This window comes from Emydura macquarii, unplaced genomic scaffold (genome assembly GCF_026122565.2).
Source record: "Emydura macquarii macquarii isolate MOO-44397 ecotype Brisbane River unplaced genomic scaffold, CSIRO-AGI_Emac_v2 contig_450, whole genome shotgun sequence".
Classification (NCBI taxonomy): domain Eukaryota; kingdom Metazoa; phylum Chordata; order Testudines; family Chelidae; genus Emydura; species Emydura macquarii.
This window is the reverse complement of record NW_027130587.1, coordinates 3,863,069-3,885,339: the sequence shown is the minus strand read 5'-3', so window position 1 is coordinate 3,885,339 and position 22,271 is coordinate 3,863,069. Positions and strand designations below refer to the sequence as shown.

General features: G+C 44.7%; 1 protein-coding gene across 5 annotated transcripts in view; it reads right to left on the bottom strand.

Moving 5' to 3' along the window:
- POR (cytochrome p450 oxidoreductase) overlaps nucleotides 1-16,699 on the bottom strand; it is a 49,447-nt gene extending 32,748 nt beyond the window's left edge. The window contains exons 1-2 of one of the 5 annotated variants that reach the window (XM_067537799.1): nucleotides 16,408-16,699; nucleotides 10,759-10,825 (exon numbers count right to left, since the gene is read on the bottom strand). The gene's annotated coding sequence lies outside the window, so the exon portion shown is untranslated. Of the gene's footprint in view, nucleotides 1-10,758; nucleotides 10,826-13,472; nucleotides 13,489-14,192; nucleotides 14,387-16,407 lie in introns of those variants that run through there. The other 4 variants (XM_067537801.1, XM_067537800.1, XM_067537802.1 and 1 more) reach the window with 4 other exon arrangements.
- Nucleotides 16,700-22,271: the final 5,572 nt, after the last annotated feature.

Here is a 22,271-nt window from a genome sequence, read left to right as displayed (position 1 = left end):
GAGGAGTCAATTCCTCCAGCCACCCCAATTGTCTTTGTTGCTCTTCCCTCTTGTATCTTTCTGGCCCAGAACTTACTGCCATATTACTCAACCACACCAGAGCCACAGAGAGGGACCGTTCCCTTCCTGCATCATGGTGTGATGCCGCTTAGGATCCCCAAGCTGCATGCACTTTTCTTTTTTTGGCTTCAAATTCACGTCTAATTTGCTGTCCACTAGCACCTCTAGCTCCCTGTTGGTAGTACTGAATTCGAGTGCCCATTCCTCCAAGATGAAGCCCAGTTTATTTATTTCTATCCACCTTTTATTCTCTCTAGTAAATCCTAGGTCCATTGATAGCATTGCCTTTGTGCTCATGGGTATTTGCACACCCTTCAAATTTAGCATCTGCCAGTTTTATGAATATACAGCTTTTTTCTTTCTTCTAGACCATTAAAGTGATTAGCTGAAGACAGATTTCTGAAATGATCAAGAGCAATGTAATGGATTGGATGGGACTGTTCAGGGAACACCTACCTCTATGTTGATTTGTATGCAATTAACCAGGTGTTATGATCTCTCAACAATGGTTCTTATTTCCCACTCAGCCTTGAAAAGTGCCCAGAAAAGAGCTGATCACTGACCACAGTTTGACTAGCAGTTCCACTGATCCACCTAGCTAAGGTACATATTTGGTCCTCATTACTGCATTAGCTCAGTGCCTCAATCTTTAACTTATTTATCCTCACAACAGCCCTGTGAGGCAGGGCAGCGCTATTACCACCATTGTGTAGGTGAGGGACTGAGGCTTAGAGAGGTTAAGTAACTTCCACAAGGACACATAGGGAGTCTGTAGCAGAGCAGGGACTTGAACCCAGGTCTTGCAAGTCCCAGGTTGCTTCCAGAACCACAGCCATCCCACCCTTCAGAATAAACAGCTACTCCTTCTCCTACTCCATTGCTTCCCAAAGCTGCTGACTTCTATTAATCATGATCCACACTGGAAGTTTAGTTTCATGATGGGCAGAATGCAATTTTGAGCAGGCAAGCAGATGATTAACTTGAACCATGATTCAGGGGGGCAGAGAAGCTCCTTCCCTTATGATCAGGCTTTCTGCCAATCCAGAAAGACTATGGACATGTTGTGTACAGAATAGTGACAAAGTTGACAGAGGGGAAGTGGAGGCAGGTGGTGTCGTATTACGAAACCAGCAGAGTAGTGATTCATAGACTTCATGGGAACACTGTGATCATTTAGTTTGACCTCTTGTATAACACAGGCCAGAGACCATCCCCAAAATAATTCCTAGAGCAGATTTTTGGAAAAACATCCCGTCTTGATTTAAAACTTGAGAATCCACCGCGATCCTTGCTACATTGTTCCAATGGTTAATCATTCTCACTGTTAAAAATTTACATCTTATTTTCAGTATGAATTTGTCTAGCTTCAACTTCCAGCCATTGGATCCTGTTATACTTTCTCTGCTGGACTGAAGAGCCCATTATTAGGTATTTGTTGCTCATGCAGGGACTTAAAGACTGTAATCACATCACCCCTTAACCTTCTCTTTGTTAAGCTAGATAGAGTGAGCTCCTAGGCAGGTTTTCTAACCCTTTAATTTGGTCGCACCAGCACCACATACAGAAGTAAAATAACCTCTTTACTCCTGCTTGAAATGCCCATGTGTACATCTCAGGATCACGGCAGCTCTTTTGGTCACGCTGAGAGTGCCTGTTCAGCTGATTCAGCCCCCAAATCATTTTCAGAGTTGCTGCTTCCCAGGAGAAAGTCCCCCATTGTGTAAGTACAGCTGACATTCTTTGTTCTTCGATGTATAAATTAAGCGATTGAGTTAACCCACCCTCTGTGTGCCGTTCACTGGATATCTCTACACTGCAATTAAACACCCATGGCTGGCCCAGGTCAGCTACCTTGGGTTTGCGAGGCTGGGACTACAGGGCTGTTTAATTGAGGTATAGGCGTTCAAACTCGGGCTGGAGCCTGGGCTCTGGGACCCTCTCCCTCACGCTTGGGCTCTGAAGCCTAAAATAGAGGATGGGCTTCAGAGTCCAAGCCACAACTTCGAAGCACTGTCTACAAGCCCTGCTAACCCAAGACTGTCAACCCGGGCTGGTAGGCTTTCTACAAAATGCTGTGTAGACACACCCCTGGAAGCAGAGGGCTGCATGATCCCTAAGGGACTCTATTGTGTTTATCATCAAAAACATATGATGAAACATTACTGTAAGCAACAGAAATTTACTCCTGCTGGAAAAAAAAACCCTGCCGATTAATGCAGAGTCTCCCCATCAGCTTACTACAGCTCATGCCACTTCCACTCTGCATTCAAAGAGCTCTCAGTCAAAGGCCATAGGCACAGGAGTAATGAAGATAAGGGGATAATCAAAATGCAAATGCTCACTCCACTCCTTCAAAGCGCGGCAAATAAGCACAGTCTATTTTGAAATTTAGGCAAAGTCACCACCTTGTGTTCAAGAGATAGATACCAAGACACAGTGCAAGCAAGAGCAATTAAGCACAAAGCCCTGCCTGAGATCAAGAAGCCAAGTTCGGCTCTAGGTCTTTTAGCTACAGCTGGCTTCTGTCAAGGCATTTATCAGAGGCATTGATCACAGCGTAATCTGTGCGTCAGGCACAAACCATAATGCAGGGCTTGAATTTTAGAAGGAAACCGGTCAAATGCACTAGCTGGTGATTTTCAAAAGCCACTTGCCCTGTCCAAAAGAGAGAAGGAGCAGCAACTGGCCACAAGTTTCAATAAAGTTCAGGTCACTGTGAAGTCATGCAGAGATGTTCTACCGCCGTGAACTCCCCCGCATTACATTTGTCTTTAATTAAAGTCGTCTTTTTAACTTCAGTGCCAGACATTTCACTGAATCAGGAGCAACACAGGTGCCTACCACCCTTCAACACTGACCGCAGAGTGAGTGGAGGTCACAGGACCAGGTCCTAGCACTAGTGAATTACGGTCAACTAAGTCATGCACAAACACAGTCCTTGGCAGGAAGTGTCCTGAAGAGTTGACAGCAGCCTAAAACTCTCCCTGAAAATCTTGCAAGCAACGACATGTCAAAAGAAAATGGAGATGCACAGACATCCTTGAAAACAAGATAGCCTGAAAACTCAAGCTGGTTGGCACAAAGTACAGAAGCCTGCTACCTGAAAATAAAGGAGTTTCCTCTGTCCCAATTTCAAGGATTTTCTATCCACCACAGTGGTTCTGTACTACACCTCGACCTGCAAGGAAAGTTTTGCTCCTCAAAGCTAATTTTGGGATTGATCCTGCATTACTCAGACTTCAGTGGCAATTGTGGGTGGGCAAGAATACAGCTTTAAGCTACCCATCCTGTCACCAGCACCCTATGGTGGTGCCTGGACTGTGCTGTTTCGCCCTTACTACACAGTTACTGGAAAAGAATCAAATCTCAGAATGTGCCCAAAAAATCCCAGAGTCGTGAGACCCGACCAACTTTCTAAAAAATTGATGTTTTGGCTGTCTGCAAAGGTAAACAAAAGAGCCTTTTTTAATACAAATATCTGTGACCCTACATTCATAGACACAGATGGAGGTAGAGACATTGTTGCAATTACACATTAGGTCAGCTTCACTTCCAGTTCTATAACCATAAGAATGAAGGGCCGGAAGGGACCTTGAGAGGTCATTTAGTCCATTCCCCTGAGCTGAGACAGGACCAAGTAAACCTAGACCAACCCGGACACCTTTGTCAAACTGTTCTTAAAATCCTCCAATGACAGAGATTCCTCCACCTCCCTTAGTAGCCTATTCCAGAGCTTAACTATCTCTATAGTTCAAGAGGCTCTCTCAGTATCTAACCCGAATCTCCCTTGCTGCAGATTAAGCCCATTACTTCTTTCCTGCCTTCAGTGGACATGGAGAACAATTGATCACCATCCTCTTTGTAACAGACCATGAATACTGTTAGCAGGCCTCCTCCAGCCTTTCTCCTCAGGACTAAACATGCCCAGGTTTTTAAACCTTTCCTCACAGGTCAGGTTTTCTAAACCTTCTGTCATTTTTGTGGCTCTTCTCCAAACTCTCTTCAATTTGCCCACATCCTTCTTTAAACGTGGCATCCAACACTGGACTCAACTCTCCAGCTGAGACCTCACCAGTGTCACACAGAGTGAAAGAATTACCCCATGTCTCACATCTGCACCATGATTGGAGTTCTGGCTTCTCCCTACAACACCTAGTGACAAAGCCTCTAGGCTCAATTCTCTTCTCCCGTGCACTGGTGTACATCGGGTGTAGCTCCACTGACACCAATGGAGTAACGTGCAAGAGAAGATTCAGGACCCATGCACAACGTGAAGCTCCAAGTTACTCTCCTGGGCTGTTCAATCCTCTTTCCTAAATTGACAACTCTGTCTCTGGCAATTTCAGGCTCACTGAGTTTTCAGCCACTGAACCAGTGGGGATCATCCAAGACACATTGCCATCAGGTCTGGAACTGTGCCCAGCTCATATACAAGCCATGCAAGGTAGAAATGGGTGAGGAAGCAGGTGTCCCATTTCCATTTACCACTACTGTGCACCCACATAGAGTTAGATTCTGGATAGCCTTTATCTAATCATTGATTTTGGTACCTTTGATTCAGGACATTGCAATGCAGAAGACAGAAGAAAAGAGGGGTAGAATGAGATTTCCTACACCATAACTCTTCTGTCCTGTGCCAGGAACTTTTATTCTAAGCAATAAGCCAAGCTACTCACTGTTTCCAAACAGGTAAAATCAGTGGCAGCAGCAACTTGTAAGAGGTTAGGTCAGAGATTAACACAGCACAGGAGGCTGCTGGCAGATCTGCAGAGGATGTGTAAACAGAGACCTGCAATTAGGAATTTAAGAGAATAGTTTGAGTTGCTCAAGATGTACATTCCAATTACAAACAAGAGCCAGAGAACTGAGAATGGGGCATGGATCCCACCAAGCAGATAGTAAGGGGAAGTCCTTACTAGTTGAGCGTTGTGCTATTCTTTGTGGAAAGGTATCCACAGAACAAAAATCAGCACCACATCTAACGGTGGCTTCAACAGAACAGGGGCAAACACTAAAAGCCCCTGTTTCAAGCTTTAAACAAAGTTCAATTTGCTTGAAAACATTTATTTTAAGACTGAGTTGTTGAAGCAACTTCAATCCAGCCAAAGCAACATACGATTGTTACAGAGAAAATGCTGACGCAAGTAACCAAAGAAAGGGGAAGCTGGAGAAAGCGTGACGCGGATATAGAAAATCACAGCTCAATATCTGTGGCAACACATGAGATGGCCTAGCAAATCAGCACTTTGTGTCACATGACACCCCTGAATCAGCAAGACTCAACACAGACATCATTAATAAAAAGGACGTTGAAACATAAGGCAGCAATGATTTTCCACCCCAGGAACTTTAGCATCCCTGAGAGAACACAGAGGATTACCCCATCAATTGTAGAAATCATCCTCTCCCTCCATTAGGAGGATACAATCGAACTTTTTCCCTGTGTGCAGCTGAGGTGCAGAAATGAAAACAAAGATGAGAGACAGCAGAACCATTTGCTTCTTTTTACAACTTAACTGGAGATACCAACAAAAATATCAGGGGGAGGGGAGTGAAGTGCTTGGTCAAATACATCAGCCATGAGAGCACTTTACAAACTGTACACGAACAGCACCAGTGAACTGCAATCACCTCTGGAGTGGAGCCAAGATGAACAACTGTCACACAGCATGACAGTGGGGGGAGAGGGGGAATCAGGAGGAGCAGGATGTTTTGCCTAAGCATAGTGGAGGAGCACTCCCCAGTTCTTACGAATAGGGCAGGGGGTGATCTTTAACATGCAATATAAATGAAGGAAGTTGTTCATTTTGAAATACTGTATAGGGCAGGGATTCTCAGTTCTTTCAGCTATCAAAGTTACAAGGGAGAGATGTTGTTAAAGCATAATTAATAGAGAGCTATTAAAGTGAGCACAATTAATGTTAGCCAAACAGTGTCATAATATGCAGAGGGGACAGACAGACACACACACACCCACATATCTGGAGTGTTTTATAAATTAAGGCGTCTTAAGGGAGGCACTGTGGCCTAGTGGATAGCACACTGGACGGGACTCAGGCGACTTGGGTTCTATTCCGGGCTCTACCACTGGCCTGCTGGTGACCTTGAGCAAGTCATATCAGCTCTGGGCCTCAGTTTCCCATCTGTAAAATAGAGATAACGACACTGACCTTTGTGAAGCGCTCTGAGATTTAATGATGAACAAGATCTAGGTATTCGTTATTCTGATTATTAACAACACACTGCCTTAAATGTCAGTCTCCGCTGCGGCAGGATACTCTGCACAGAAACTCGTCTCACAGCCTTTGTGGTACATGGCATTTATACATTGCAGCATTGCAGTGAAAGCACCTGGGGTCTTTCTCCATATCTGTTCAGCAGCACTTTTGCTGCCAAACAAACGTAGTTCACTATAATGAAAGCTCGGATTTGGACAATTTAGTATTCCTCACCTTCTGAGTTCAGGGCAGTTCAGTAGATTTTTTTTAATGCATTTTGCTTAGCAGTTTCTCCACACCTGTGCAGTTCAAGAACATGGCTTTCCCTGATAATACACCTTCACTTGGCCAGATAAAGCAGGGAGGACCAGGCAGATGTGCTGCTGAGTGTCTCACTTCAGGGTGGCTTGCTATAGGTATTACCATTCCTTCCCTCTTTATCCCGAGGGAATTTAAAGAACCACTTATTCTGGTTGCTTGTCACACTCACTTCAGCAAAGGTGAACAGATGGCCTGAAGATGAGCTCTGTGTAGCTGGAAAGGTTGCCCCACTCGCAGACAGAAGCTGGTCCAATCCAAGACCTCACCCCCCTTCTCTAGCAGATCCAATGGCATTTCTTCGAGCATGGCATTATTTCAGCCTGCTACAGTCAAAGGGCCTGGTTTTATATTCCTTATGGAAACAGAACTCGCACGGTGGTCAGTGGGAGTACAGGACAGCGACCCAAAGTACAACTTCCAGGAGGAAAATGTGGTTTCTCCAGTAGGAAGACAGAAAAGGTCCAGAAAGATGCTGACAGGATTCTGTCAGTAAAATTAATTCATGATTGAAACTATAGAGAAAGCTTCAGAGGGGGAGTGCTGAAACATACAAGGAAAACTTTGCAAGCAGCTATTTGATTCAATGACAGAAGAATACACCTAGTTATAGAAGAAAAATGTCAATGCCAAAACCTCTTTTAACCAGCCTTACAAAACTTCCAAGAAGACACATCAGCCAGGCACAGAGTCTGCTGGCCTGCCAGCTACCCAGATGGTTAGTTTTTCCTCCTCATTATCAAGGATATTTTACCCATTTGTTCTTGGCCCTGTCCCCCCCCCCCCCCCCCCAAGGAAAAAAAATGTTCTATTCACCCTGGGTGAAAAGAATTTTTCCTAACTCCCCACGATTGGCATGATTAGCTGCCCAAGCCTTGACGCAAGAGGTCCTCTCTTCTTTCACAAATCTCAGTGAGAGGGTAATTTAATACCCAGACACAAAGCACATTCCAAGTCCAATTCCTACCCTAACTGCAAACATTTCACTGCAGTAGGGCCCAGCCCTGACTGATATTCAGCTCCAACAATTCTTGATAAAATCCATGTCAGTTATGACTGCTCAGCACCAGCCAGGATCAGGCACCTACTCCATAGTTTTTATGTGAGCTAATAAGTGAGTTCATGTAAAAGTTTTGAGGAAAAGCTCAAATAAATCTCTTCTTGCTTTGCGTAAATATTTATCATACCATTGCTTGGCACTTCTACACCACCTTCCAACCAAGGACAGAAGCAGCATGGATGAAGCCTCACAACCAAGATAGGTATTATCAATCCTGTTTTATGATAAGGAAACTAGAGCATGGAGCAGAAAGGTACAGCCTCGCCATGCAACAGTAAAAAAGGCACTTTCGGTGTTTTCCCTTGCAAGACACATTGATTTCTTGACAATTTTCAACAGCTCGGAATTCCCAATCTAAGCAAATGGCTTGGCTCTAGGAGCAACTCAAGGAGTAAAAAAAACATGTTGCATAATGCATAACTTGGAAGGGTACTTTTTTAGTTACACAGAGTAAACAAAAAAAACGCCACTTTCATCACTCATGAATGTATTCCCTGCTAATCAAAGCCTGATGCTGTAACTCACAAGATGGAGACTGGAACAGATTGTATTCAAAGTACAATATACAATATAGAAATCAAGTGTATTTCTTCCTAGGGAATTTTTTAAAACACAATTTCAGCTTCAAGCATTGTACATTTGGGCTTTCACTACCAACCAAGAAAACTGGCAACAGCCCTCACTTGAGGAGAGCAGAATGGTTGTAAAAGCTAGAAGACAGAACACCAGAAAAAAGAAAATGGTTTCACCAGGACAGAAAGAGAATTCTGTCCTTTGGGGGGTGACAAAGATGGTAGCTCTATGTAGCATACTGTGTGCCAATTCAGATTAGCTTATTTTTGTTATGTGATGCCTCTTGTATTTAATTCGATGTTATTCATTATTGTGAACTTACGGAACAACTGTTTTAAACAACCCTGAATCATTCACTTGCAAAATTTCAGTTTTGAAAAGCCATCTTTGTTTTTGATTTTTAGCAGTTACTGTTGTGAGGCATTTGTCTCAATGTCAAACTGCCCTAGCAAGAACTCCACAGTTACTTATACACAGATTAACACAAATTGGCATGGAGTTTTTGTTTCTCATCCCTAGATCATTCGAAACAATGAGTTCATGAGGTAAAATAACACCATCTTCCAATCAAAACCATAGATCAATTTGATTTTCCCATTGGAGAACAAGTTCAGATTATAAACAGCATCTTGATGAAGGGCAAAAACAACACTGTAAAAAATCCTTGTAACAAGACAGGGCAGAAGACGGTTAACTTAACTTTGTGCACACTGTATTGTGGGGCATTATTTACACAGGCAACACCACAGCACAGGGTTAGGCACAGAATTTTAAAAGCCACACGTAAACCTGAATATTCTGGAGGGTTCCAGAATGTATCTGCAGGGATTTATGTTTGGAGACTTTGATATGATTAAAAGGATACCGCCAATTTACATATCACACTCCTGTCTGAAAACATTACAAGCAACATCTACAATCACTGCATCTTCTCCCCCTATCAATTCGTTTGCTCTGTGCATTTGAGAGCTCTTTGTGCATAGTCATCTCCACTGAGTCCCCTTGTACTCACAGTTGACCGACACAACTGGAAAAACAGGCCTTTCACACAGCAACAGGTGAGATATATCTGATAAACACAGAGCCCCCACCATCCCCCCCCCACTGCAGCTACTTATAAGGAGGGAAAGTGCTTCTCTCTGGGCCCATTGTTTCCTAGTTGCTGCAAGGGTATGTCCCCAGCCTCGAAATCCTGCTCCCCAGTGAGTAACTCCAGTGTCTGCCTCTGCTGTTGCTCTTAGCTTTCCCGACCAGCAGAAGGAAACTGACTGAATTTCTGTCAGTTTCACTGTTTCCCAATGATCCCAGCAGCAGCCCTGAAAAGGGAAAAGACCAAGTTTTCATTCTGCTGCCCCTTGGCAAAGCACTGAGCAGCAGCAGAGGCACTGGAACTGTCTGGCTGCAGACTCAGGCAAACAGACCTACAGCGGTTCCTCCGTTCTTATTTTGACAAGTTTCCTTTGCAACTGTATGTGCTTAAAAAAAAAAAAAAAAAAAAAAAAAAGTGGTGATGGTAGAGAAGAGGGATGTTAAATGAAAGCTTAGATTCTGCAAAAGTTTAAGAATTGCAAAGATCTATAATTAAGCCAAACTAGCAAACATCAGCACAATTTTTCTTAAACCCAACGTTTCTTCATTAGTGTCTTATCACACTATTTCTTCAAGGCACTTCACGTACATTAAATGTGTCTCAACACCCCCATAAGGGTGGGAAGTATTATTACCCCCGTTTTGCATATGAGAGAACAAAGATGCTGTGTCTTGCCCAATGTCACTCACTACATCAGTGGTAGTGCACAAAATAGAACCCAGATCTCCAGACTCCCAGTCCTGTGTTTTAAATACAACCAACCTATGCAAAATGTGCAAGATCCATGATAGTTGCTAAAGGTTAAGAAGTCTGAGTGAAAGAGCTTGATTTCGCTTGAACCAGGAAACACTTCAGAGGAACAGTTATAATTCAGTGCTCTCTGACACAGTCTTTGCATCTGGGGTAGAGTGAGTATGAACGTGAAATATTTCATGTATTTGTTTTTTCTTAATGTACCTGAAAATTATTGAAGTGTTTTTCTTTGTCTCAATGTGAATGGCTTATCTTTCGCCTCACACAGTTATGTATACTCCACTCCAATATTACATAATTATGATTTGTGCAATCCTTCTATCCTGCACTTTACCAGGCTGATACCCCAAAGGAGTGGCTGACTAAAAACCGGAATAAACACTAGTCATGTTCCATGGGAGGGGATCAGTAGTTGCATTTTAGAAGTGACTTGGTGTGGTATCTGGATATTATACTGAGAGTGTGGTTGTCAATGCAGAAAAGTGAAAGAGCCAGGATTACTGGTTTCTGTTTCCAGATCTGCTACCAACTTACAGTGAGTTCAGCAGGACACTTAAGGTCACATTTTTAAAAGATTTCAACATCCCCAATCGAGGCTAGATTTTCAGAGTTGAAAATCTGACCCATTTCTCTATACAATTCCAATCGCTCTCCTCTCCTGATCCATTAAACAGAAACATATTTACCTGCCTCACAAGAGGTGGTGAAATTGACCCTCTAGCAAAGTCCTTTGAAATTTTCAGATGCAAGGCGCTGTACAAATTTAAAAGAACAGTTAGGCTATTATTACTCCTCAGAACATTCCAAAGAAAAAAGGTAAGTATCATTTAAAAAAAACTATTAGGCAAACACCCTTAGTTGCTAATTAAGCAAGAACATTACAATATTATGCAGCTATAAGTGAAACCAACTGTCCCCTACACGTCACTTTAAACTGTCATGGTTCTTCGGAGTAGCCTCCAGTACTACAAAGACTTCTTGATCAATGTTTTCCTTCTGCAGGTTCTATGGCACAGAAGCAGCACACAAATGGATTTTGGTGTTTAACTGAGTAAGAGGTAATCACAGATTATTAAGTTTCAGACGGTCCATGTTGCATACAGTAGAACAGGTAATTAAGCTCATTAAAGACTCTTCAAATATTGATCTTTTGAAAGGGTACACCGATACTGTAGAACATGTGACTCACCTATTACAATACCATGTAAACAGTGATCCCAGCATCTAGTAAGATCAAGTTATACTGGGAAAGCAACTTACGTAAGATCCATTAACTATGTTTTTACAGTGTCTAAGTTAAGAAAGCAGAACAAAGTTCACCCAGGATAGATACCATCCTTTGGACAGTTTTTTATATAAGAGAAAAAGGGTGAGAACAGAATGTGTATGGCGCTGAACAAGGTAATGGATTACCCCAATCCTTTGCAGATCACACCAACACTGGCTATTGTCAGAAAAGTGACTAAAAAGTTCCATTACTCTGTGACTTCTGTATCAAATTTGCTTCATTCACATGTCTAAGTTCAAAGGGCACTGTTAACTGACTGGAATTCAAATTATTAAAAAAGAAATTTAAAGGCATGTCAGGTCTTAACACCTGCCTCTAAGGTTTCCCAATTGTTTTGATGGTTTTCATAATCAAGTTTTCCTGATTCTAAATTTTTTTCTCACTCCTGTTGCTGTATAAAAGATCCCCACAAATGGGAAATTGATTAAATGAACAACAAAGGAAAAGTGAGAAATTGACTATTCAGTAACAGACTGCTCTGTAAATCGAGTTATTGTAAGTACAGGTTAATTGCTTAAAGAGACACCAACTTACAATGCCCAATAGTCTCAAGTTTTTCAACCTATTGTTTAAATAGTTGCTTAGTTGACAAGCATCTCAAAGCACATTTCAAGTTCTAAAGGGTATCGCATTAACATTATGCAGTACAAGGAGGGATTTTGTTTGTTGTTCTTTTTAAACACATTCAGGAGGACCTGAATGTTCAAAATACATATTCGAGGGTCTGAAGGAAAAACAAAAGACCTATTGAGACAGTCTTGTTATTGCCCTTACAGCTAGATTCTTTAGAACAAACAGGCACAGAACAGAAATGTCCACACACAAAAAATGCTGTGGAATTCTGCACCCATGCCACCTGCAGCTATGACCGCAGGAGATCTCCAGTTAAACTTGTTAGTACATAGATGAGAGGCTGCCAATGAAAAAGTGGGGTTGGCAATCCAGTAGATGGTGCTCTTCCCTCTGTATTAATGCCCTGGCCTGGTGCTAATAGGACATTTCAATAGGTAAAAAGTTTCCCTAATTCCAAGTCTGAACTGTTGAACAGTGTCAGTGTGCATTATTGAAAGCAGTTACTCTATTTCACTCCCGGGTTGGCTACATTTCAGCTGCGGACAAAGTGACCACTATGAAGAGTACATCAAGCTTGAAACATTTTGGAAGTAAAGGCTCCATATAAGTGTAAATAATGCTATTTCACATTCAGAACTGGGAAATATTTTAAGTGACAGTAGTGAAGAAGTCTCAATTTTTTTGGCTTATGGCCTGCAAATAGCTATTGAACAAATTCTGATTTAAAAAAAAAAAAATCAGAAAGGTGAAAATGCAAAAGAACTTCAATGATACAGTTCATCCTGTTCAGATGAAATGAACAGACAAACTGTAAAATGAGTCCTCCTCTCTATATCAGGTCCCCTCTTCCAATGGCTTATTTTAATTTCAATAGCCACTTTCAACCAAGACTACACAAAATGTTTTGCCAAAACCCAATCTAAGTGCTACAGGATGGGTCATTTACTCTTATGCATGAAGAAACTTGACAGTTGAACCCACTCTACTGATTAATCTTGGCCATTATGTTCCCTGCAGCTTCTCCCAGATAGTTTTAAATATCTCAAATAAGGGAGGCTTCCACCACTTCCTTTGTGGAGATTGTTCTTCAGTCTATTCAACATACATTTATGTTTTGTTTTTTTAACTTCACCCTATTATGCCTACTGATGTTCCTTTGTCTAGCTATACTTTAAAGACGGAAATACATTTCCAGGGCCAAACTGTCTAGGTGGTGAGTAAAACAGCTATTGAGATAACACAGGAGTTTGAGTTTCAATAGCCAAGTCAGATTTATACCACAACACAGGAGCTGGAGAGGAAAGAGACATCACTGGACTGCAGTGCTTGGGGGTATTTTGGGGGAGGTCTCCCTCCATCTTTCCTGTTGAAGCTGTTCCATTTTGTTTTAAAATACTCGACCAGTCATTAGGCCAGAAACAGAGCATGAGGAGGACTCTACAGAGTGATCATTAGGGCACTCACCTGCTCCAGTGAACATTTAGCTATGTATACAAAGTGAAACCACTGAAACAAGTGAAAGGGAGTTAGTGCACTCACCTGGGAAAGAAGAGACCTCGACTAAAATCCCTGCTCCAGAACCAGGATCTGATGCCCACATCCCAGGGGAGAGCCCTCACCACTGCAGTAAGAGTTAAAAGGTGGGCAGGGATGCTGCTACCACCACCACCCCACCCCCAGTTTGGTGACCCCAGCCTCACTTTCCTCTTCTGACAAAACTGCATTTTTGGCAGACTCTTGTCGGATTTGGGTCCATTAAAACTGCATTCGTCAAGAAATAAAACTATGCATCCGAAAGGTTTCACCCCAGCGCACCGGTTAGCCAGGGGCACAGGGGGCAGAGCTGACGAGCCAGCACCAGGCCCCCGCAGCTCTAGGAAAACTGTCAGCGTCAGACCCAGCCAAGGACAAAACCCGGAGTCCTGGTTCCCCGGCCCGAACCCACCAGAGCCAGCAACAGAACCTGCGAGTTCACCAGCCTGAAACCACTGGACCCCGCTCCCCCCGGTGCTGGGCAAGGAACACAGGAGTCCTGGCTCCCGACCCCCTGCTCTAACCACTAGACCCCGCTCCCCTCCTAGAACCGGGGAGAGGACCCAGGAGTCCTGCCCCCTTCCCCTCGTTCTACCCCCACTAGACCCCCCCCCCCGAACCAGCAGAGGACCCAGGCGTCCTGCCCCCCCCCGCCGGCAGAGGACCCAGGCGTCCCGGCCCAGCGCGGCTCCAGGCCCCCAGCCCCGTCCCCCGGCCCGGACCCACCTTCTGTCTCGGCGGCTGCAGCCGGCCCGGGGAAGGGGGGGAGCGGGGGCGCCCGAGTACACCAGCGCGGCCGGCACGTACGGCGGCACCTACCACCTCGGGGCCGGGGGGCGAGGGCCTGGCCCCGGCGCTGCGGCCTCTTGCGCCGCCGCCGCTCGGACCCTGGAGCGGAGACGCGACCCTCCGCGCCCCCGAGCCCCACGATGAGTCGGTCCGCCCCCCCGCGGAGCGGCGCTAACACCCCCCCCCTCCTGCGTCCCCGCTTGGTACAGTCCGCGCGCGCGGCCGGGCCGGGGGGGCTGTTAAAGAGACAGCGCCGCCCAGGCTGAGAGCCGAGAGGGCGAGGGGGGCGGGCCGGACTGGACTGGACCGGACTGGACTTGACTTGACTTGACTTGACTTTCTGCCGGCGGCGTGGCCGGACGGTGCTGGGGGCGCAGGCAGGGCTAGTGGGGGGCAGGGAGAAGAAGGGAGCTTGGAGGACAAGACCCAGCTGGGGGGGGCAGGAGAAGGATGGGGAGTTGCTGGGGTTCAGGCCCATCTGGGGGCTGGGGTTCAGGGTGCAAGGCCCGGCTGGGTTTGCTGGGGCTGTACATTGCACTAGAAGCTGGACCCCTTCCTAGCAAGAGACCGGCACTGACCCCCAGCGTGTACAGTCTATCTAGCAAGACAGACCAGGGATTATCCCCATTTTACAACTGGACACTGAGGCACTGCCAGATTAAGGCCCAGACCCTCACAGGGACATCAGTAGGAGTCAAGCACCTGACTACCCTTGAAGATATGAGCATAAGATCTGGTCAGCACTTAAAAATTAAATCCACCTAGCTCCGTCACTCGGGGTTATGAAAAATTGTGTACCCTCAACACCATAGTTAGGTCGACTAGCCCCTGGTGTAGACACAATTTGGTCGACAGAAAGGTGACCTAGTTACCGCCTCTCGGAGAAGTGGATTCACTTCACTGATGGAAAAACCCCTGTTGTCGATATAGGAAGCGTCTATACTACAGCTGCAGTTTCGCAGCGATGCTGTTGTAGTGGCCGTAGTGTTGACCTTGGGCAAGTCCATTTAGGCCATGTCTCTCAGAGAGGCTGTGGCAGAGTTGGTAACTAAACAAAGATTTTCTAATTCCCAGGTTTAACCGGGAGAGCATCTTTCCTAAGAAAAAGCTGTGGGTGTGTCCCGAAATATCCATGTTACACGCTCTTAGATTTAATAATAAAACAATTGTCCCTGCAGAGATAATTCACCATCTAACTCCAAAGGAAAACCTATTTTAATATTGTCATATTTTGATCTCAGGGCTCGTCTACAAGATGACTAGAACCAAAATAACTAAATGGGTTGTAATTCAATCTTCAGTTATTTCAGTGCATGTCTATATGGGGACACTTAATTTCAAACAAAGAATGTCTGATTTATGTATAATTTATGATGATTTTTAATTATTTAAATTACATCGAAGTAGAGCGCTCTTATTTCAGCTCTAGTTATTGCTCAGACAATGGCTTGGATTTCCTGTGCCTGATTCCCCGCTGCATTCTTCCACCTTTACATTGGTATAAATCCAGTTAGTGATTTCAGCAGTTACGTCAGCATAAAAGTGGAGCAACAGTGGTGACTCAGGCCCCTTGCCTCTGTTACACAATCAATATTCATTCAAGAGTGAACCGGTGATCAGAAGAGCAGAAGCCAGACCAGTCAAACATGCAATAAAGATTTTCTGGGCTTGTCTACAGACAAAAGTTGTACTGCTTTAAGTGATCTAGTAAAAGAAGTGCAAGCCTCCTAGTGTGGGCCAAGTTATACTGGTATAAAGTGTTTATACTAGTATGGCTTGTTCTTATATGGGAAAGGGAATGAGCTATACCGATACTTAGTTTTTACGTAGAAGTTTGCATTCATAGATCTCAAAGCACTTTACAAAGAGGCCAGTATCACTGTCCCCATTTTACAGAGGGAGAAACTCAGGCACAGGATGGTGAAATACTTGCCCAAAGTCACCCAGCAGGACAAAACCAGGAATAGAACCTAGGTCTCCTGAATCCCAGTCTAGTGCTCTATCCACTAAGCACCTTTACACCAATATAACTGTGTTCACACAAGGAGTTGTACCAGTAAAAACCATCCCCCCTAAATGTGAGTTATACTGGTACAAAAACTGTGGACACTAGTCAAAGTGACTGCAGCAGGGAGGAACTAAGACCACCAACCTTCTCAAGGGGAGATCTTCCCAACGTCACCAACTTTGGCTCTCTTCTGGTCCTTGTTTGGTTATTTTGATCAATTGATCTTTACCATCCAGTTGGTATTATATGATGTTGCTTGAGGTGGGAGAGCCTGCTGCATTCACACATCCACAGGCAAGGTCCTTCTCTGGGTTCCTTATTCCACATAAAGCTGATTAACAAGATCTGGGGGCTCTTTAGTTCTGCTGGAGAGGTGAACGTAGCTGCAAGATGAAGAATTGTGCCTGCACAAACTTGTCCTCCAATTTCCTTTTTATCTCTGGTGCTGACCCTGTGTGATTTAAGCCGAGGGGAAAGTCAGATGTGGAAAGGGCGGGGAAGGCAGGGAGGAGGGGTTATGCTAAACCTGGTTGCTGTGGCTCTGTCTTTGCCCCACAGCCCAGCCCCTTAGAATTATCTAGTGATAATTCATATTAAGTTGGAAGTGTCCTAGGGACGCCCTGTACTTTCCCATCCATACGCTACGGTAAGGTTGGAATCTGCACGTTTCTCTGGAAGAGGCCAGTGTTCTCTCAAATGGCAGCTGGTTACACAATTAACCTTTTCACTGCTGGCCCTCTACCACACCTGCTGGGCTGCCATCATTCCTCAGTATTTCATTGAAATCAACAGCCCACTATCAGGGTGCACGTGGAGAGATTCAACTCTGCAGCAGGAGCGATCTACGTGCACACGCTTCAGTCATTCAGGAGCACTGCAGCGGCAGCCAGACAGGACGTAACTAGGGCCCAGAGCAGCGCTTCTGTCTCCTTCTGCTTGGACCTAGAGATTCCAAGGCCAGAAGGGACCATTGTGATCATCTAGTCTGACCTCCTGCATAACACAGGCCAGAGCACTTCCCCCAGCGTAACTCCTAGAGCAGGTCTCTGACATTTAGCCATATTAAAATGCATATTGTGTGCTTGCACCCAGTTTACCAAGCAAAGCAGATCGCGCCGTATCAGTGACTTGTCCCCTTTGTTCTCTGCCACTCCTCTGATTTTTGTGTCGTTTGCAAACTTTATCAGTGATGATTTTCTGTTTTCTTCCAGGTCATTAATAGAAATGTTAAATAGTGGAGGGCCAAGAACCCTTTTGCCTCATGCACTGATCCAGGTGTGATCCCTGAAGCAAAAGGCACTTCCCCTTCTGCCTCCCCATCAGTTTATGCTGCAAGTACACGCCACCACGACACGTCACTTCTTTGGAGCCTGGGAGCTAAAGAGTTAATTCCACCAGCCTGGTAGTTACTGCTCCTAATGGCATTTTTGTTTGTTTTTTAGGACAATGGTTCTCAGCCTTTTTTCATGTGCGGACTCCTAAAAAATTTCAAATGGAGGTGCAGACCCCTTTGGAACCAAGGGTCTGCAAACCACAGGTTGAGAACCACTGCTTTAGGGGGCTTGCTTTAATGTGTATCACTGGTATAGATGAATGTAAGGATAAAGAAATCCTTTGGCGGAAGCAGTCGGGCATGAAAGCAGTGACAGTCATTAGTGGCATGAATGAACAAGATGCGAGGGTTACAGCCATAGCTGTGTGTCACCATGGGGCCCTCAGGCCACTGCTGCAATATAAACGATACATTACCTACAAAAAAGATGTGAAAAGAATTTTAAGGTGCAAAGTCAAGCACACCAAAGTTCCTGTCCACCCTTAATTTGACCCCCTTGTGTGTCTACATTATAATACAGTTTTTAACTACATGCTCACCTACTACTTATTACACAGCTACCAGCTCCACCTATAATAATAATAATGATTAATAAATCAGTCACACTCACACGCTGGAACCACACCCAGGTCAGGTGCACGTACGTCATGATTCCTCCTGGATGACCCAAACCACTTCCTATTCCCAGCAATCATGCCTTTAGCACCAAAACGTGCCTAGAGGGTTATATTACGCCTGGGTCCAATCATCTTCTCAATATGACGCTGGATGGGGTCGTGTGTGGTCTCTGCTGAGAGCTAAAAACCAGCTGATTGTCCTGGTGTTGCGAGATGTTTTATTGGAAATAGCATCTAACATATGTGACATGTAGACTATCAGGCGGCAAAAGGTTTGAAGTCAGACTGAGGTGAGGTGTGGTCTCAGGGCTACTTTAAGCAATGTTGAAAATAATGGACATCTGGTGAGCAAGCACCTTGTTTATTGTTTGGGTCAAGTGGAGACTTGAGCATCCACAAAGACAAACGGAGGGAATCCCCGGGCTAAGAAACAATGGCCTGTACATGTATCAGAGCAGAAGAAATGGCCCAAGTTGTGATCCATTACAGGAGGGGACTTTCTGCCAGCAGAAGCATCTTATGAAAAGTGGATCTGTGCTCACTGGACTGGGCAAGTGTTACAAGCAATAACCTTTTTGAGGAATACGTTATTAGACAGGAAAGTAACCTCTTAATACGTATAGACTATGGATTGCATCTGATGTTTTTCCGTTACCTATAACCTGATGTTTCTGAATCCTTCTGCTTGCTTTTATTTGAATCTTTATCTCAAGCTCTGTTCAATGAACTTCGGTGTGGCTTTACTATAAACCTAAGCTCCTTGTACTAACAAGCATATTGGACCGAGATGAAATCAGTGAGCTGGGCTGCCCTGCTTTCATAGAGGCAGCAGATCAGTGTGAACTGCAGATGTCCAAAAGACAAAGCACTGGCATTTGTGTGTAACACAATGGAGTGTGTAAATTGCTAGTCTGCAGGAGGAAAGAGGGCAGTTCACAGAGCCTGGAGCAAACGGAAGTGCCTGTATTGCCAGCAGCTGGTAGCTGGAGAGAGTTTTCTCTGGAGAATGCAGACAGGGCTCCCTGCCACTGGAAGCAGGTGATAGTGATTCACCCCAGACAGCTTGGTTAACCCTGAAATGTGTCACACCTTTGTCATGTGGCAGAGTGTCGACCTACCACCTCAAAAAGAAATGCTAAACCAGAAGCTTAAAATTCTGCAGAAACTGTTGGACCTATCTGGGAAGTGCTGGTCCTGTTACCTTCAGCTCTGTGTGATTGTAGAGAAAGATCCAATGACTTGACAAAGGCCACAGAGGGAGTCAGTAGCAGGGCCAAGACTGGAAATCAGACGTTCCTGGCTTTCAGTCCCCTGCTTAGTTCACTAGACTTGTGTTTCTCAACCAGTGGGACGTGACCCCTGGAGCACAGGGGTCACAAAAGGCAGTTGGGGCAGGCGATTGTGAAGCACTGAAAACTTTATTACAATTTAAAGAAAAGGAAATGTTGCTCCCTGCTTCACTCCCTGCCCATCCTGACCCTTCAAGATCAAGTATTTTCTGGCAGTCTCTCAGAGCATCCTCACAACTAAGTGATATCGGCTTAGCATTATTATCATTGCTGCCTTTTTTTTTACTTTCATAGTAGATGTAAGGGTGGGGGGTGACACCGGCCTCCAGGGGAGCCATGCTGAGATATCTTAAACAGGGCAAACTGCAACGAATGGGGCAGGCAAAGCCCTAAAAACTGGTGGTTTTTCTTCCATCAGATATACCAAGCCAGCAACAAACAGGTTCTGGTGACCTCACTGGTCATTCAGGAGACAAAACACAGTTCCCTTCAAACTATCCAGCCCTTTGGCTAGCACCCGGACAGCCAAGTCAAACATGATGGGGATTATTGACAATCTTTATCCATTATATGTAAAAAAAGTTCTACCCATCCCAAAGGATCGGACACATTACCAAACAGTGAATCAATGAATAGTTCAGATCTTACCCAAACACATGTCTAAAGCCAATGCTTATTAACGAAACTCATATTTATTTAAAAAAAAAAAAGGAAAGAGAGTAATGGGTTAAAAGGTCGGTATACAGACACAGATGAAAATGATGCTCTTAGGTCAGTTTCAAAGTAGAGATGATAACTGAATTGCCAAGTTCTTAAATTGCAAAGTCTCTGAAATGACCCAAACAGCTGGGTAAACATCAGTCCTTGTTTACAGCTTCTTTGTTAGAAATCCAGCCCAGAGAAATGAAGACTAAATAGTCCATGTGCAGAGTTTGTTCAAATTCTCCCATGAGAATTAGCTGGGCGATTCCAGGCCGGTGCTGGGATCTCAGTCTTGTGATCCAAACTTTCCCTGACAAGCTTGGACAGATTTGAGATAAAAAAGATCAGTCCACTAGAGTCTTTTATGGATCCATGCAGGCTGACTGATATTCTATTGACAGCAGGTATCTCCTTGAACAATTAATAGATGATTACTTGGGACTCTGAAGTATCGTCTCCTACGTCCTGTGCACAACGGTAACTAGTTACATTAGCACAAGGTAACTGGCCACTTACAACTATTTACAGGTATTTACTAGTTAACCTTCAAAGAGAAATACAAACACTAGTATTGTTACAGTCAAAGTTCCATCTAAATGTTCCTATGTTCCTTTTGAACTCTTAATCAATAGAACAGTGATAGACAGGAAAGCAGTTTATCTACGCTGCTAACCTCTAACAAGAGATATGTGAACAACATCAAATAACTGCCAAAAATATACTTGCATATCAAAGCTCTAGTCTACTTATGAGGAATGACCCTCAATACCATTGTATTTTCCTATAATATATCTTTAAGGGTCACATTTGGGCCATGCAATTTGTAAAGTTGGTTGGCTTTTTCGGGCCTAGCCTCACAGGGGGCATGAAGAATTTTGAAGTCACCAACTTAAGAAACACAGCAGTAGATCTTCCTACCATGCTGCCTCTCTTGCACCGTAGGAAAGGCCTGGGAACAAGAGAAGCCCTCGCTGTTTTGAAAACGTTTTCAGTGTCCATGCCCCTCCCCACCCTTTCAGTGGATCAGAGAGGAGCAAAAGAAGGCAAGGGGCATGGCATCCCGTGGAAGGTGGCCTCTCGGGAAGGCGCCCTGCTCACTCACCCTAGAACCAGCCCTACTGTGAAGGAAGAAGGACAGGCTGGATAATGGCACCTATGTGACAGAGCCCAGCTCGCTTTGGCTGGTTGCTTTGCAAACTGGTATTGTGCAGCTGGCTCTCTTCATTTTCCACCTCCAGCCTTATCTTAGGACCACAGGACTAGAAGGGACCTTCTGGGTCATCGAGTCCAGTCCCCTGCTATTCACAGGTAACCCCGTCATACAATCCCATTCATCAATTTACCAAGCTCCATCTTAAACAAGTTTAGCTGTTTTCCCTCCACAACGCTTACTGGGAGGCAGTTCCAGCATCTCCCTCAACGGGTGGGTAGAAATCTTCTAATGTTCTGCCTAAACTTATTCAGGGCCAGTTTATCCCTGTTTGTTCTTGTGCCTAGCTTGTTCTGTAGCTTCAGTAGCTCTTCTCCCTCCCTGGTGAAGGTATTCATAGACAGCAAGCAGATCCCTTCAGTCTCCCCTTTGCTAAGCTAAACAAGGCAAACTTTTATAGTCTCTTCATTTTGATTTTACACAGTGTAACAGAAGGGCTGCGGCCTGTATCATACAATATACCCCTTGGAGCTGGGCCCGAGCTGCACCGTTCTATCCAAGTCAGATCGGCCATTCCCCAAAGTGCAAGGAGTTTAAATCCAGAGGTTGGGTTTGGCCTGTTATATAGATAACAGCTATGAAATCTGGATTTGACCTTCCCCTGAGTTTGATGGGGCTGGGGCTGGAGGGCTGGTGTGGGCCCATCTCCAGCGTCAATAATTGCATACTGCATCATGCATCCTCTAAGCCAGTCTGCACCTGCTGGTCCAATACGGCTCTGCAAAGCAACTGTGGTTGCTAGCACTGGCGATGTATCAGGCCGCCATCGCAAGAGGGTGGGTGGGCAGGGCCAGCTCTACAGTGACGGGGATTAGAGCCATCATTGGGCATTGTTCTGGGAAGTTAATGAAGCAGGG